This window comes from Choloepus didactylus, chromosome 7, assembly GCF_015220235.1.
Source record: "Choloepus didactylus isolate mChoDid1 chromosome 7, mChoDid1.pri, whole genome shotgun sequence".
Classification (NCBI taxonomy): domain Eukaryota; kingdom Metazoa; phylum Chordata; class Mammalia; order Pilosa; family Megalonychidae; genus Choloepus; species Choloepus didactylus.
Genome location: NC_051313.1, coordinates 90,391,199 through 90,407,286, shown reverse-complemented (window position 1 = coordinate 90,407,286; position 16,088 = coordinate 90,391,199). Strand labels below are relative to the sequence as shown.

Here is a 16,088-nt window from a genome sequence, read left to right as displayed (position 1 = left end):
TAACACTTGCGGTAATTCTGAAAGAAAAGCACAGTGGGGAGCTGTAATGATTGCACAACACTCCAGCTTAAAATATAGTTTGGAGGCCCCAGGCTGAGAGTGCCTGTGAAGGCTGAGCTCAGGAAAATTACGCTGCTTACCTGCCCGTGGATGCATTCTTGGGAGGGGGAAGTGAATGTGTTGTTTCTGCCTGCCCTGCATCCACTTCCCTTTATTTAGTAGCAGTAGCTTCAGTATTCCTTTGCAGGACCCAACCCTCCACCACTCTCAGTCCATGTGGTCTGGGAGTGGCAGACCCTCTCTTTTTGTCAGTCACAGTGATTCATGCAGGATGGACACTAGGCCAAGCCAGGTCAATTGGCATCTGCTTGAACCTTTGGGAAAGAGAGCTTTCTTTCTACTGGGGTTTGCTAAACTGGTAGCTGCTGGTGGTATCTGACTATCAAGAGGGGAAAGCCTGGCTGAGAATAAATGAGTAATTCCTAGCAAAGCAAATATGAGACTGAGAGCAATGGATTTTTGTTTATGTTATTTGGGTACCAGATCCAGACATAACTATGCAATTGTGTGAGCTAGTATATTCCACTCCCCCTTCTACATTTTAAGCCAGTTTGAATTGGGATTTTGTCATCTGCAGTTAAATGAATTCCATGTAATATTGGTGTCTTTTCTTTCCCTTCTATAACTCTCTTTATTACTTTAGTTCAACACACCTTGCTGTGTATGATTCTTTAATTTTTTTCCTGCTTGTGTTTTGTCTTCTAGACATGACAATTAGCTCTCAGGGGTGGATGCCAGGATGAGCCCAGCAAACCATGAAGCTAGAAAAGTTTGTGTTTATGATTCATTCTCCCATTCTAGTTGAAGATTTCTCCCATACTGCAGATTTTTTCTCTTGTTCTCATATTATGATTTCTTGATAAACTTCCTTATATCTCTTAATCCCCTTGTTACCAAATAAATGTGCCTGCAGGGAAGGATTGGATTCTTTCATACCAATGAATACCTGACTTTAAAATCTGAAGTGTTCTCCTTTTCTAAACATAACTACACTTTTACATGAACTCTCTATGGAAATTGGATGAAATACTACAGAGAAAGTTCAAGTTACATATAGCTAGTAAAGCTGGCTTTGGCAGGGTTTAAGGCTTTGAGACCCTAATACTATGCCGTAAGTCTGATTCTGTAAGTGATCAAGTAATTTATTCATTTTGTAGTCTTCATAACAACTTGCATAGTGCTTTACATATAGTCGACGGATATAGAATCTCATAGGTTCTCAGAGTTGGGAGAAAATCTTAAGATCAATGTTACTAAGAGAGGTGACACTTTTATAAGATACCATAGGCAAACTCTTCTGATTCTGGGCTACAAAACAAAGTTCTGAGGAGTGTTGGGTCACTGCTGTTCCTTCTTGCCTTACAGTAGTGCTAGCTAAAGGCACTGACTGCATTTCCTGTAGACCACCTGGCAGACAGAGAGATACCTCGGGTAAGTGTTAGTTAGAAATTTCATATTTTTGGGGACCATGGATAACTATTAAATAACTTTGCTTTCACTCACCTAACTTATGGTTGAAAACTCAGTATTAAGCATCTGTACTCTGGGATAAAGTCTAGGAGGGTAGCACTCTTGGAAGCTACATCCTGGAGCAACCAAATTAGTTTTTTTTTTTTTTTTTTTTTTTTTTACAATAAAGGAGAACACCACCTACAAGAAAGCCTAACCAATATAAATATTGATTGATTTAAGTGCTTTAATCATATAGACCTAACCAGATTTGAAATGCAGGAAAGAAGCTTTTATGTTAAAAACCAAGGAAAGCACCAATTTAAATCATGTCCTATTGATAAATCAAGCCTCATTTCCTCTTTTTGCTTTCATCAGGTGTTGGTAGAAGTTGGTTGTGTGAATTCACGCTGAGATGACTGTGTGCATCTGCACATCAGCAGGCAGCTAGAGCAGAGAGAGAAATAGAACTTCCATAAAAAAGGCTCCAGGAAAGGGGAAAATCTCCTTATCTGGCTAACCAAGGGCATGTGTCCAGAGTCCTGCCCATCTTGATATCCTATTAGCACTACATTAGAAAGAGTCAGCTTTAACTAATTAACATTTTGCCAGATGATTGGAGACACATTTAACTTCACATTGCACCTTGAAGTTCCAAAAGACTTCCTGGAATGCCTAATATTTTCACCAACAGTTTTAAAAAATCTTTCTTTGCTCCTGACTGTGTTACACCTGCTACCTAAAGATTTCTCCTGTTCTGGTCTTCCCAAATATCCTCATTATTGAATGCCGACTTCTTCAAAAGTTACCAGGTCAGCTGCTCTCTCTGTTGCTTAACCCACTTTGGTGGCTCTTCACATCCTGAAGCAAATGGCAATGTTGACCAGGAAAGCGAGTGCCCTGAGACTGATGGACCTTACATAAGGTAAGGCAGGTGACTTGGGAAGCAGTGATTAAATCAACGTCACTTCCCTTCACCCAGTTTACTTCAAATGCCGTAGTGCTGTGACTTTATTGGGCACTGTTTAATCTGATTAGTTATGGGAGAATATATTTGTATGGAGTTTATTTTTTCTTTTGAGAAAAGTTTAAAACTCTATCCATCACAGTTCTATGAACCATATAGAAAACTTTTTGCAAATCTCTCTCCCAGGAAGTCAGGATACTTTTCTGAATTAAAAGTAGGTATGGGAAAAAACCCAAATATTGGTGAAGATTTTATCTGAAAGCCAGAACATCGTATTTATTGTCCTTTGTTGTCAATCAGTTGTGTTGGTTGGATCTGTTATGTAACCCTTAAAAAGCCATGTTCTTTAACCCAATCTTGTGAGTGCAGACTTATTGTGGGTGGGAACTTTTGATTAGGTTGTTTCCATCAAAATGTGACCCACCCAACAATTGAGGGTAGGATATTTGATTAGATTATTTCCATGGAGGTGTGACCCACCCATTCAAGGTGGGTATTAGTTATTCACTGGAGTCCTTAAGGGAGCTCAGGGGCTGACACAGAACCAGATGCTTGGAAATGCTTGGAGATGCAGACAGAAAGACGTCTGAAGATGCTAAACTAAGAGATGAAGCCCAGAGTTTGCCCTGGAGAAGCTAAGAGAGGATCTCCCTGAAACAGAAACGCCTTGGGAGAACAAGCAAGAATGCACAGGAACTGAGAGAGAGAAGCTAAGAGAGACAGAAACCCAGACATTTTGGAGAAAGCCATTTTGAAACCAGAACTTGGGAGCAAAGGACCAGCAGACACCAGCCACGTGCCTTCCCAGCTAACAGAGGTGTTCTGGACGCCATTGGCCTTTCTTCAGTGAAGGTATCTTCTTGTTGATGCCTTATTTTGGAGACTTTTATGGCCTAGAACTGACTGTATATTTGCAACCTAATAAGTCCCCTTTATAAAAGCCAATCTATTTCTGGTATTTTTGCATAACAGTAGCTTTGGCAAATCAGAACACCAGTATTTGCCGTGCACCTACATTGTGGATAGTGCACCATGTGCCACGGGGTAATAAGACTCACTAATGGTACTCTTTGTGGGAGACCCCATACCTATGTGAACACACCTCCGTAAAACACAGCAATATATATGTGGCCAAATGAATTTCAGTGGTAGTTATTAAAGGATTGGAAGATGTTAGCTCTGTGATCATGTGGATTCAGATGTCAATAGTTTCTCCCAGCTGGTCTGTAGAATGGCACCACAGAAGTTTACCAGAGAATCTCCCATGTAACTTTTACAAGTGCAAACTCAAGTGCTCCCTCTGCCCTCTGAGATTCTGATTTAGTAGGTATGGGGTAAGGACCAGAATCTTGCATTTTAGAAATGTCATTGGTTAATCCTCTTGCATAGCCCACTTTGAGCTTAAGCCAGCCCCTGATGCAAATTTTCTCTCCAGAGTAAAAGCTTGATGGGCATTAGTTAGTACTGTGTCCTTAGGATGCCAGGACATTCTAATTTTCTCTCTCTGTATGGTCTAGAAATTTGATTGTTTACTAACATAACATCTAAAAACATAATGTTTATCCTTCAAAGTACAAAGATTAGAGTAGTTTTATTTTACCAATGCATATATGGCCTACTGCATGTCCACTGCACTTATCAACAACATAAAGTATGAAAAAATTCACCCAGTCATTTTAAAGCTTAGTTTTTAAAAAGTCACTTATCCAAGTTTATGCAAAATCTGTGTATTTTGGCACCGTGTATGCTATAGCATATTAGATTACAAGTCCACTGTGTGGTCAGTGTTTGAAATGACTGTCGTTTCTAAGGGTATTAAAAATTACCTTTAGAAAAATTTGGCTGATAAAAAAATCAAAGATGCTAGATTGAAAATGGTGCCCACTATTTACATAACACAACCCGATGCCAAAAATCTTTTTGAATTAAAAGGACTCCCTGCATGTATTAACTTAAAAAAATAAATAACTCTTCCCTCACTCACTGTGTCTAACAGATCATAAGCGTATTTCAAAGTTGGCCACCCACAGTGTGCAGAGAGAGAGATTCTCCGTGGGAAAGTGTGCAGAAATGAATTCCTATGAATAATGTCTTTAGGTACTTCCAACAAAATAAAATTGCTATTGGCTGAAACAACCCATCTCTATGTATAGGCTCTTCTATTTATAGCACAGTGGCACAGGCTTAGGAAAATGCAAATAAGATCCCAAGTAGCTGGTTCAAGTCAAACTTTCATTCTGTTTTCATCAATTTCACAACGCCACAATAGGAGTCTGCTAATTACAAAGCAATACTTCTTTCTTTCTTCTTCTTTTTTTCCTTTTAACCTATGTTCTCTCTTAAATCTTTTTGAATTCCTTTCAAATGGGCTGTCAGCTTTGTGTGAAGACTCAGGGCTCCAGTAGAACAGCTAGTTGTTCTTTTTCTGTCTCTAAGACAGAACTGCCTAAAAGGATATTATTTCTTGCAGTAAGGCATACCATCATGTTTGACATTTTGCATTCTTAACTTTTCCTTTTTAAAAGTGCTAAGAGAAACAATGCAAAACCAAAATTACCTAAAGGTAATTACCAAAATTACCTACAGTGGACTTGGAGAAACATACTCTACATGATAAACCCATGAACAGTGAGAGCTCAGGGAAAATATTCTACTACAGGGAATTTTTCTTTATATGAAAGAATTGTAGTAAAGGCAGAAAGAAAAAAATGTAAACAGGTAAAATCAATGGAATCATGCATGAAGAAAGACTATATAACAAAAGATTAATTCACAAACAATATAAAAATGTTTTTGTTCCTTCTTGTTCTATGCTCTGTTATTCACTCTCTGTAATCTTTCTCTTTCTCTCCCTCCCTTCCTTCTGTTCTCTCTCTGTCCCCTCACTAGAAGCCATGATTCACTTTACAAAAAGACCTTCATAGGTTAAAACTAAACAAAATTGGTATTTCCACCTCAGCAAGTGTATCACTTGAAGATATATCTTTTCCATTTCTTTTGCCTTGTAGCCCTCTAGTCCTTATGTAGAGAAGTTAACACTTTCCTTTCAAGAGAGAAGCTAACTATTGAACCGCAAAGGGGGAGCTAATATAGTATAAGTGGCAATAATCTAAATAAGTTAAATGAGGTATGTTGGAGAATGTAGCTAGCACAGTATTTGATGGACTAGCTGCTCAATAGGGAAATGATTACATAGATAAACTAGACAATTGGTTGAGTCTGAATTCAGTTGGATTCGAGCAAGATCATGGAATCTGGTGCAAAGGAAGTTGGCCTGGAAAAGAAGGATGAGGTGGAGGGCACTGATGGGGGAGAAAAGGGGGAAAAAGGAGAGAAAATGAAAATGATGAATTAATAATTGTTTTTAGGAAGAATGCATCATTCCAATGCCTAAAATTACCTCCCCCAATTAAACAATGAATAGCTCAGTGTCTTAAGATTAGACTTTTTGCCCAAGCAACAATTTCATAATAGATTTTCTTACTTCATGTTCATTGCAAAATTAGCCAGTTTCCAGCCCCCGGCACTGCAAGGACAATTTGGCAGGATTTAATATAACAGAATCAGTATATGCAATGTGTTTGAAGCTCTGATAATTTCCTGTAAGGATAATGTGCCTATATGGAGGCTATTTAAGGCTAGAAGAGTTGATATAAGCTTTTAAAATTCTATTTTAACTCCTACTAAAAAGAAACAAAAAAAATTCTCTTAAAATATTTAAGCCAACAGAGTGCCATTTCACCCACTCCCTTGACCTCAGTAATATTCACAGACGTACAATTTCTACTTAACCGTTGCCATGGTGAATTCAACTGTTGTCAGGAAGGTGGAAACACAGCACACAATGTTGATAGGTGTTATTTTCTGATATTAAGAATTGTTTACTATATTGCCATGGGGTGGATTTATTCCTTAAAAACAGAAGGAATATTAAATAACAGCTCTCTAGAAAGATACACATTTATGAACAATGAAAAATTCTTTATGAATATAGCTACATTCCTACATGGTTTGCAATAAGAAGTTTAATTTTTAAAATTTCTCACTTAAACCATGTCCTCCCTTCTTTCAATCTATAAGCTCATATTTTGGGTTGGGAAAGGGCAAGAAATTTAGAGGAGTTTTGCCTCTAAGTTTGTTGAGTCAGCAGGTTGGCTTTTAAACTAGTTTGTGTCTGCCACTTAGAAAAAGAAAGTGACATTTGGGATTGTCCCAAACATCCTTAAATAGGGTCAGTGTCCTGAATAATATAGACCAGAGATTATTGACTGGTAAGTTGTTTAAAGCCTTTCCCCTGAATCATACAGTATGGTTAGATTATACTTCTGAACTCCAGATGTGAAGTTTGGTGCACATTATGAGGAACAATATTAGAATTGTCACTCAACATTTATCTAATCTACAAGAGACCATTTTCTCAGTCCTAAGCCCAGTTCATACCTTCTTCTCATCCTATAGCATATCCTACCTACTGGGTCCCAGATAACAGTCCCAATTCATTATGCAAAATTTTCATATCAATTTTGGCTTTGACACCAATGGTTGTATCTTTCCCCAATCTCTGAGCCCTGTGCCCTACACTCACAGGAGATGACTCTATGTCCTATTTTATAGATAAAATTGCAATCATCAGCATTAACTCCTGACTTCTCACATCATCTATTCTTTTTTTTAATGCAATTTTATTGAAATATGGTTACACACCATATATTCCACCCAAAGTATACAATCAGTGGTTCATAGTATCATCATATAGTTGTGCATTCATCACCACAATCAATTTTAGAACATTTTCATTACTCCAAAATAGAATAGAATAGAATAAATAAAATACAGAAAAGAACACCCAAAATATCTCATACCCTTTATCCCTCACAATTATTTATTTATTTATTTTTGTCATACACTAATAAAAGGGCTGTCAGTAACAATGTTTTCACAATCACACAGTCACATCATAGGAGCTATATAGTTATACAATCATGATTAAGAATCAAGGCTACCGGATTACAATTTAACACTTTCAGTCTTTCCTTCTAGGTATACTAATACACTAGAAACTAAAAAGGAATACCTATATAATTCATAAGAATAACCTCCAGAATGAACTCTTGAATCTATTTGAAACCTCTTAGCCACTGAAACTTTATTTTGTTTCATTTCTTTTCCCCATTTTGGTCCAGACAGCTTTCTGAATCTCATGATGCCAGGGCCAAGCTCACCTCTGGGAGTCATGTCCCACATAGAGGGGAGGGTAGTGAGTTTATTTGAAGAGTTGGCTTAGAAAGAGAGGACACATCTGAGCAACAAAAGAGGTTCTCTGAGGGTGACTTAGGCATAATTATGAGTAGGCTTAGATTCTCTCTTGCAGGAATGTTTCATAATGGCAAGCCCCAAGATTGAAGGTTCGGCTTATTATATTGGAAGCCCCTAATGCTTGCGAGAATATCAGGAGCTCAGCAGGCAGGGAAGTTGAACATTTTACCCCAGTCCCTCAAGGAGACTTTGTAAATACATTTTTTATTTTCTGCCCAAAATACTCTGGGGTGTATTGGGTAATTACATTAACCTGTACAGAATAAAAAGTTTTCATTCCATATTTTAGGTTCCATGTAATTATGTTGTTTAAATAAACTGACCATACTGGTTAAATTGATAGTGCACTACAGAAAATATAAATTTTGTACCAAATAAACATCTCTTCCTTTGGTCTCACACAGAAGTTGAAGTTTTAAAATACAGTCAATGTCATCCTTTACCCTGTATTCTGATTTACTGTTTTACCTTAGTTCTAACAAAGTCAATTTTATTCATATCTCTAATTGAAGTCTGATATGTTTTTCAGCTTCTTTAACAGTTGATTTTTGGAATAATGCTGACTTCTAGAGCTGCAGAATTGTAATTCTGAGTCTCAGGTGTCATACAAATACCCATAATTCCAGGGAGCTACCAGGTTATACACAAAGAACTCAGCATCTCAGAGTTTAGAAATAATAGTTATAACTCAGGAATAGATGTGATTTCTATCTATTTGTAGAGCTTACAATCTAGGAACCTTTACAATAAGACTTATTGAACATTCTGTACTCCTTAATCATTGATTGTCCAATCTCTGCCAACATTCTATCCTCTGATAACCTATACTCTTGAAATCAATTCTCAGAGTTTGCTCATTATTGTTAGTCCATATTAGTGAGGATTTACAATATTTGTCCTTTCATTTCTAGCTTATTTCACTCAACATAATGTCCTCAAGGTTCACTCACCTAGTTGCATGCCTCACAACTTCATTCCTTCTTGCAGTTGCTCAATATTCCATTGTATGCATATACTACATATCACCCTTCTGTTCATTGGTCAATGTACCCTTACTACCACCTTCCACTGAATCATGAATAATGCCACTATAAAGACTAGTGTGCAAATGATCATTCATGTCCCTGCTTTCAGTTCATCCAAGTATATACAATAATGGTGTTACAGGATTTACAGGATCATATGGCAACCCTATATTTAGCCTTCTGTGGAACCACCACACTGCTCTCCAGAGGGGATGCACCATCACTGAATAGGCTTCTCTCTCTCTCCACATCTTCTCCAGCACTTGTGTTTTTCTGTTTAATTTTCAACAGTTTTATTCACACACCATGCAATCCGTCTTAAGTAAACAATCAATGGCTACTGGTATAAATCACATAATTATGATTCACCACCATAATCTACATGAAAACATTTCAGTTTCTTCTGCAAAGAAAGAAGAAGGAAAAAAAAGAATAAAAAATTAAAAGGAAACAACAAGAATCCCATATCCCTCCCTTATATCTCCCTCTTATTGACATTTAACCTTGGTATATTTATTTTCTTACAATTAATGGAAGAATACTACAGTGCTACTATTAACTATAGACCCTAGCTTGCATTGACTGTATTTTTTCCATATACTATCTCATTTTCAACAGCTCACAATGGTAACATTCATTTGTTCTCCCCCATGAAAAAACTTTCTTATATTTGTACATTTACTCACCATCATTGTCCATTCTAGGTTTTGCTAAGTTATACAGTTCCAGGTTTTATCATCTATCTTTCCCCCTGGTGTCATGTATTCCCCTAGCCTTCCTCTTTCAACATACACTATTTTTGAAAACTCTCTCTCCTGTCTTTTCCTATCTGCTGCAGTGCTCCCTTTAGTATTTCTTGTAGAGCAGGTCTCTTGTTCACAAGCTCTTTCAGTGTCTGTTTGTCTGAAAATATTTTAAACTCTCCCTCAATTTTGAAGGACAATTTTGCAGGATATAGAATTGTTGGTTGGCAGTTTTTCTCTTTCAATATCTTACATATATCATAAAACTGCCTTCTCATCTCCATGGTTTCTGCTGAGAAATCTGCACATATTCTTATCGCACTTCCCTTGGATGTGATCATTGTTTTTCTCTTGCTGCCTTCAGAATTCTCTCTGTCTTTGACATTTGACAATCTGAATAGTAATTGTCTTGGAGTAGGTCTGTTCAGATCTATTCTGTTTGGGGTACACGTGCTTCTTGGATCTGTAATTTTATGTCTTTCATAAGAGTTGGGAAATTTTCAGTGATTATTACTTCCATTATTCTATCTGCCTGTTTCCCTTCTCTTCTCCTTCCAGGACACCTGTAACATGTATATTTGTGTTTCATGTTTCATTCAGTTCCCTGAGTCCCTGCTCATATTTTTCCATTCTTTTCCATATTTGTTCTTTTGTGTATAGGATTTCGGACTTCCTGTCCTGTAGTTCACTAATCCTTTCTTCTGCCTCTTCAAATCTACTATTGTATGTCTCCATTATGTTTTTTCATCTCTTATTTTGTGCCTGTCATTCCTATAAGTTCTGCCACTTATTTTCTCAAGCTTTTGAGCTTGAGACACCCATTGTCTTTATATCCTTCATCTCTTTAGCTATATCTTACATCAACTCATTGATTTGATTTAGCCTATTTGTTTGAAGATCTTTAATTAGTTTTTTAACTCCTGTATCTCATTTGAAGTGTTAGTTTGTTCCTTTGACTGGGCCATATCTTTGTGCTTCCTAGTATGACTCATGATTTTTTGCTGATGTCTAGGCATCTGGTTTCCTTGATTAGTTTATTCTGGAGATTGTTTTCTCTCTTTTGCCTAGGGTTTTTGTTGACTGGCTTTATTCTCTATCTGTTCTTTGACATTCAGTTCAACTTATTCTAGACCTCTCACATGGCATCTCTTTAAATGATACAAATTTTTCAGCTCTTGTTTTTCCGGTTCTGGTACTGCCTACATGGAAGTTTTTTGAGGAGACTCTCCCCGGATATGATCAGCCCCAATCAGATTTTCCCAGACAAAACAGGCCCAGGTTTCAGAAATGGGATGTAGTCATTAGCAAGGTTCCCTAGGGATGAGACCCAGAAGGGCTCCAGTCTTTCCTGTGAGGCCTGTTGATTTGGTGCTTTTCTTATTGTGCCCAGCAGGTGGTGCTTGTCAGCCCCATAGCTCTCCAGCACCATAAAGTGGTATGGTGCCTTTAATTCTTAGCAGACCCTTTCCCTGCCAGGGGTATGACTGAGTCAGAGGCTGAGGCAGAGGGTGGGCTTAAACTGGTTCTGTTTTCCAGCCCCTGGGTCTGAATTCTCTGAGAGCTGCCACTTGTGCTGGGTGCTGCCCCCACTTTTCTTGGGGAATATATTCCCTTTAGAGAATTAGTTCCTTCACCTGACTAGTCCTTTGGTCTCTCAGACATCCCTTAACTCTGACCTTGACTGGGGCATTGTGACAACTGAAAGTGTCTGGGGCTTTCTTTAATGGGTTGCTAAGAAGTTAAACAAAAAACAAAAAACAGAAAACGAAAACAAAAAAAAAGGAAAAAAAAGTCCTTTCAGAGCCTTCTTCCAGTCTCCCAGTTTTGCCAATCAAGAGCCAGGGTTGGGTACCGGGCTCTATATTTCCCTTTCCTTGGGGCACAGCTGTTTTTAGGTATTGTGAGCTCAGCTGACTCCAACAGCCTCTGGTTTATTTTATTTTATTTTATTTTTTCATCAGTCCTGCCTCCTCTCTGTCTGGAGAGACCTCTGGTTTCCTTTTGTGTTTGCTTCAGATTTATCTATGCTTGGAGCTTCTATACAGCAGGCTGAATATGTTAATTAAATCTGCAATTGGAGCTTGCTTAAGCTTTCTTTCCCTTGCTCCTAGTAGAGATGCTTCTTTTTCCCATGGGGAAGTGACTCCGAAACAGCCTGCTATGTCAGTGGGGGAGGGGCCCCAGCCTCCATAGATTGGGAGACTTACCATTCTGTGCTGTGATCTTGGCCCTTCCTCCATTCCAGACTGGTGTGCAAGTGTGTCTGGTCACAGAGGTACCCTAAACAGGTGTTCCAGACAGTTTCTGGCTATTTACTAGCTGTCCAAGGGGATGCACTACATTCCACCCCTCCCTATGCCACCATCTTGCCCCACCTCAACAGTCCCACATCATCTATTTTTGCACCTGTCTCTCTACCCTTCTTTCCCCTTTTCCCCAAGTCCCAATAAGAGGCATCTCTCCTTGACAAGGCTAGTATTTCACCTAATTCAATCTTCTCAATATATTTGAAGCATAGAGTGCCAGCATGGCTTAGTTGAGATATAAGAAGGGCCACAGTTCTGTTAGAATTTGGACTTTAACTCAGTAAAGGGCACTGGAGGGCCACTGGAAAATGAAGTGTGTCTCTTCCTATTTCTGATATGCTTTCTTCTCCTCTTATTACTGTCGGGGCATGTATAAGAAACTCAGTAGTACTCACCCCCCAGCAAGTTTCAGCAGTACTCCTTCTGGCAAATTCAAATCAAGTGAGCTCTGTCTGTGCCCTAGCTGTCTTCCCAGAGAATATCTCAGGTGTCCCAGTGGGCAGATCCCTAGTAAGTTTCAGCAGCACTTCCACATGGGGCTTTCCAGTGAGTTCTGTTGGCACCCCAGTGGGCTGATTTCTAGCAAGTTTCACTTGTATCCCTGTGCCCCCATGATTAGCTCCCCACTGATTCTGGCTACCATTCTAGAGGACAGTTTCCCAGTGAGTGTTGGCAACACCCCAGCAGGCAGCTTCCTAGTAAAATTCTTTGGCACCCAAATAGGTGGATTCATCTTTCACAGTCCCAGCCTGCAGTCATCTCACTGAACTTGGCTTTTAAACACATGGTTTGTGTCTGCCAGTTAGAAAACGAAGGTGACATTTGGGATTGTCCCAAACCTCTTTATATAGGCTCAGTGTCAGGAATAACGTAGACCAGAGATTACTGACTGGCAGGTTGTTTAATCCCTAACCCCTGAAACCACATACTCTCCAATGAGTTTTAAACACCAGCCTGGAAGTGAGGTTTCTCTTCCAAATTGCTTCCTTCCTTGAGTACTCTGCCTCAGTAGTGGTTGCTCCTTATATCCATGATTTCTGTAATCTTTAAAGTACTCGGTATCTCTTGGAAGTTAGTCCCCTATTACTAGGTAATAATTATTTATATTAAACTTTCCTAAGTCACTGTCTGTGTTCTGTCTCCTGATTGGACCCTGAGTGATACAAAGAGAAGTCAGTTCAGAGGAGAAGAGCAAAAAAATCCAAGCAGAAGTATAGATAAACCCAATGGAAGTGGGCAAGGAAAGAAATGATTTGAGAGATGCTTAGGAGAAGGAAAAAACCTTCCAACCTGATTGGTTCAGGTTTGGGCAACTGGATAAATTTTGGTGCTTCTCTTGGAACTGAAGAGTACAGGTTTAGAAAATAGGGGGAGAATATGAGTTCATTTTTATGCATATTTTATCTGAAGAATACATGGACATCCTAATGAATGTATTAATTAGTGTGGAAATAAACTGAATTTAAAAGTAGTTAGGCCTTGATTAAAATGAAGAGTAACTTTGGATGACAATGCTATTGGGGGTGCAGGGAGCAAAATAAATTTTGTCACAAACCTTAAGTGCTGGACCAGCTGTTTATTATATCAGTGAAATAAGGAATGTTGCAGTGAAAGTATTGAAAGTGTGTGTTATAGTTTCCATTGTGTGGTAAGACTCCATGTGTGTGTGTGTGTGTGTGTGTGTGTGTGTGTGTGTGTGGTGTGTATGTGTGTATAGGGTGGCAAAGTTTTTAAGTTTAAATGAATACTCTTTCTCTTAAAAACACAATTACAGTTCCTTTGAAAAATTATAAAGCAAGAAGAGAGTCCTTGTGACACTACTTCTAATTACAATTGTTACCATTAATCTCAACTATGCCATTAATAAGTATTATAGTGTTATTCTAGCTATTGTTGTATCACTAATAGCTACTGTTATTACAGTCAATGTTTAGTAAATATATATTCCATTTTGATAAGTTTATTTTGTCAAAGAATTGAAATAGATCTGAGTTCAGCAAAGTATCTAGGAAATGGTTGTTTTTTTCTGAAAAAGATTTTGGGAAGCATCTTGGGGTCAGTTGGGAGATGAAAGCCACATCCATGACAGACATCTGTCTGAACAGCTTATTTTAATGCAACTGTTGATGGTGACAATGGTGATGATGATCATGATCATGATGTTGATGATAATTCATTATAAAATGAAACATCTGGTATGAATGACAAACTCTACAGGATGCCAGGATTGCAGGGCTAAATGGGGTCCATCCCAGGCAATATGGTTGTACTCTGCTAGGGGTCATAATATTTTCCCCTTATCCTGCCACTACAGGAACTGTATCAACTAAATATAAAGAATTCCCATCTTAAGCTAATTCTGAAGGAGAAAAGCTGCTATTTTATTTCAGTGGTTGTATTATCTGGAAACTTATTCTACAGGGGTTCAATTTTATATATATTTAGGGCATGGTCTTAGAGCAATATTTTGTGTTAAGTTGAAAAACAGTGATGCAAAGCTCAGAGAACTAAAAACAACTTTCCTGAAAAAAGAAGAACTACTGATAATAAATCACTGCTTTGCTGCCTTTGAAATATGTGCTTTTCTTTCTTTTCTCTTTTTTAATTTTTTTAAATCCTGAAAGAGGTAATTTGAGTTTTAAATACAAGAGGTTGAAAGCGGCTTCAGGCCTTTTCAATTAAAAGTTTTAGTTTGCAACTTAACTTCTTTGCACTGGAAAAGACTAACTCTCTTCTTGGAATTGGTTGACATGACATTAAAATGGACCATGCTGTATCTTTGAAAACCACATACAATGGCCAGCTCTCATCAAAAAGATATTTCGGCTAGTGGCAAGCTTCTCAGTTCAGTGACCTTATGGCTGGTAAAGGACAATTTTAAAAGGCATTCATACCCAGTTAACACTTTTTTTTTGACACTATTAGATGTGACAATTTTCTTTTACATTAAATGGATAAAAGAAAAAAAGAAAAGAACAGTCAACTTTCCCTGCTGTTTCAATGTTTCAATTAGTTTTTTTCCCCTCTATTGCTCCATCAGATGGTCTAGATAAGATTTCACTGTTTGGGGGGATCATTTTAAGCCTCTTTTCCAGCAGTTTGTTATTTTTAAAGCTCCAATGATTCACTACAAAATGCATCTCCATCTGCAGGAAGCAATTCCTAAATTGCTTCACTCAACAAATCCAAAACTGCTAGCTCACTATAGCACAGAAATAGAACTGATTTGGAAAGGGATTACCTGTTGGGTTCAGAAAACCTTCTTCTGAGACAGGTTATGGAGCAGATCTATGAATGCCAAAGGCAACTCCTTTTTTTTTCTTTTTTTTTAAGTAAAAATCATTTGAAGTTTTGTTTTATTAGTTTGCGCAAAAGTTATATAACTTGTTAATTAATATTTATGTTATGAATTGTTGCAAACTCTCCAATCCAATACAAATTGAATTAAAATTTTCTAAGCAATTTTAATGCATTCTTCCCCTCAGAATTTAATAAACCTTAAGTTGGAATTCATGGGCATGGTACATACATGTAAAATATTAGTCTTTGGCCTGGAGAAGTTACTTCTATTACTCATATAATATAATAGAGTTGAAGTTTTGGCATAGGTTTTATCTATTGTAAAGTATAAAATAGGATAGAAAATCTTGGTTTATCTCAGCTGTTTTAAATCTAATTAAAGTAAAATAGAAACCAGAAGAAATGCAGGTCAATGGACAAATAATTGTTTGCTAGTTTGATAACATGCAGGAAGCTGTTGTTATCCTTAGGAACTAAAGGAGGTTGACTATTCTATAGAATTCTTAAAGACAGGACACAAATTATCTTAATATTGTGTCATCATTTTCCTGAAACTGATTTAGTCTTTCTCCCTAGGAAGAAGAGACTCACTAGAACTTTTAATTGAAAAAGCCTGCAGCTATTTTCAACCTCTGATACCTAAAATCAAGTTATCTCTTTCTACAAAAGAACAAAAAAGAACCACCTAATCTGCAAGTTGTTCAGGGACCATTTATTACCAAAAGTATTGCTAGTGACTGTCCAGATGCCTTCACGAAAGCTCCAGGTATGAAGATCATGAAATATAAAACAGACTATTTAAGGGATTCCTTGTCTTATTACAAAAGATGTCACTCAAGTCTCCAGTAAATAGTTCATACAAATATTTTTCAAAGATGCACCAGTTGCCAAAAGCTGGTTTATCACATTGTGTTTAGTATTG

The 16,088-nt window shown here is 37.7% G+C and overlaps 1 protein-coding gene across 1 annotated transcript in view; it reads right to left on the bottom strand.

Annotated features, from left to right (window-relative positions):
- Window positions 1-16,088, bottom strand: part of EYS (eyes shut homolog) — a 1,792,869-nt gene that overhangs the window by 142,611 nt on the left and 1,634,170 nt on the right.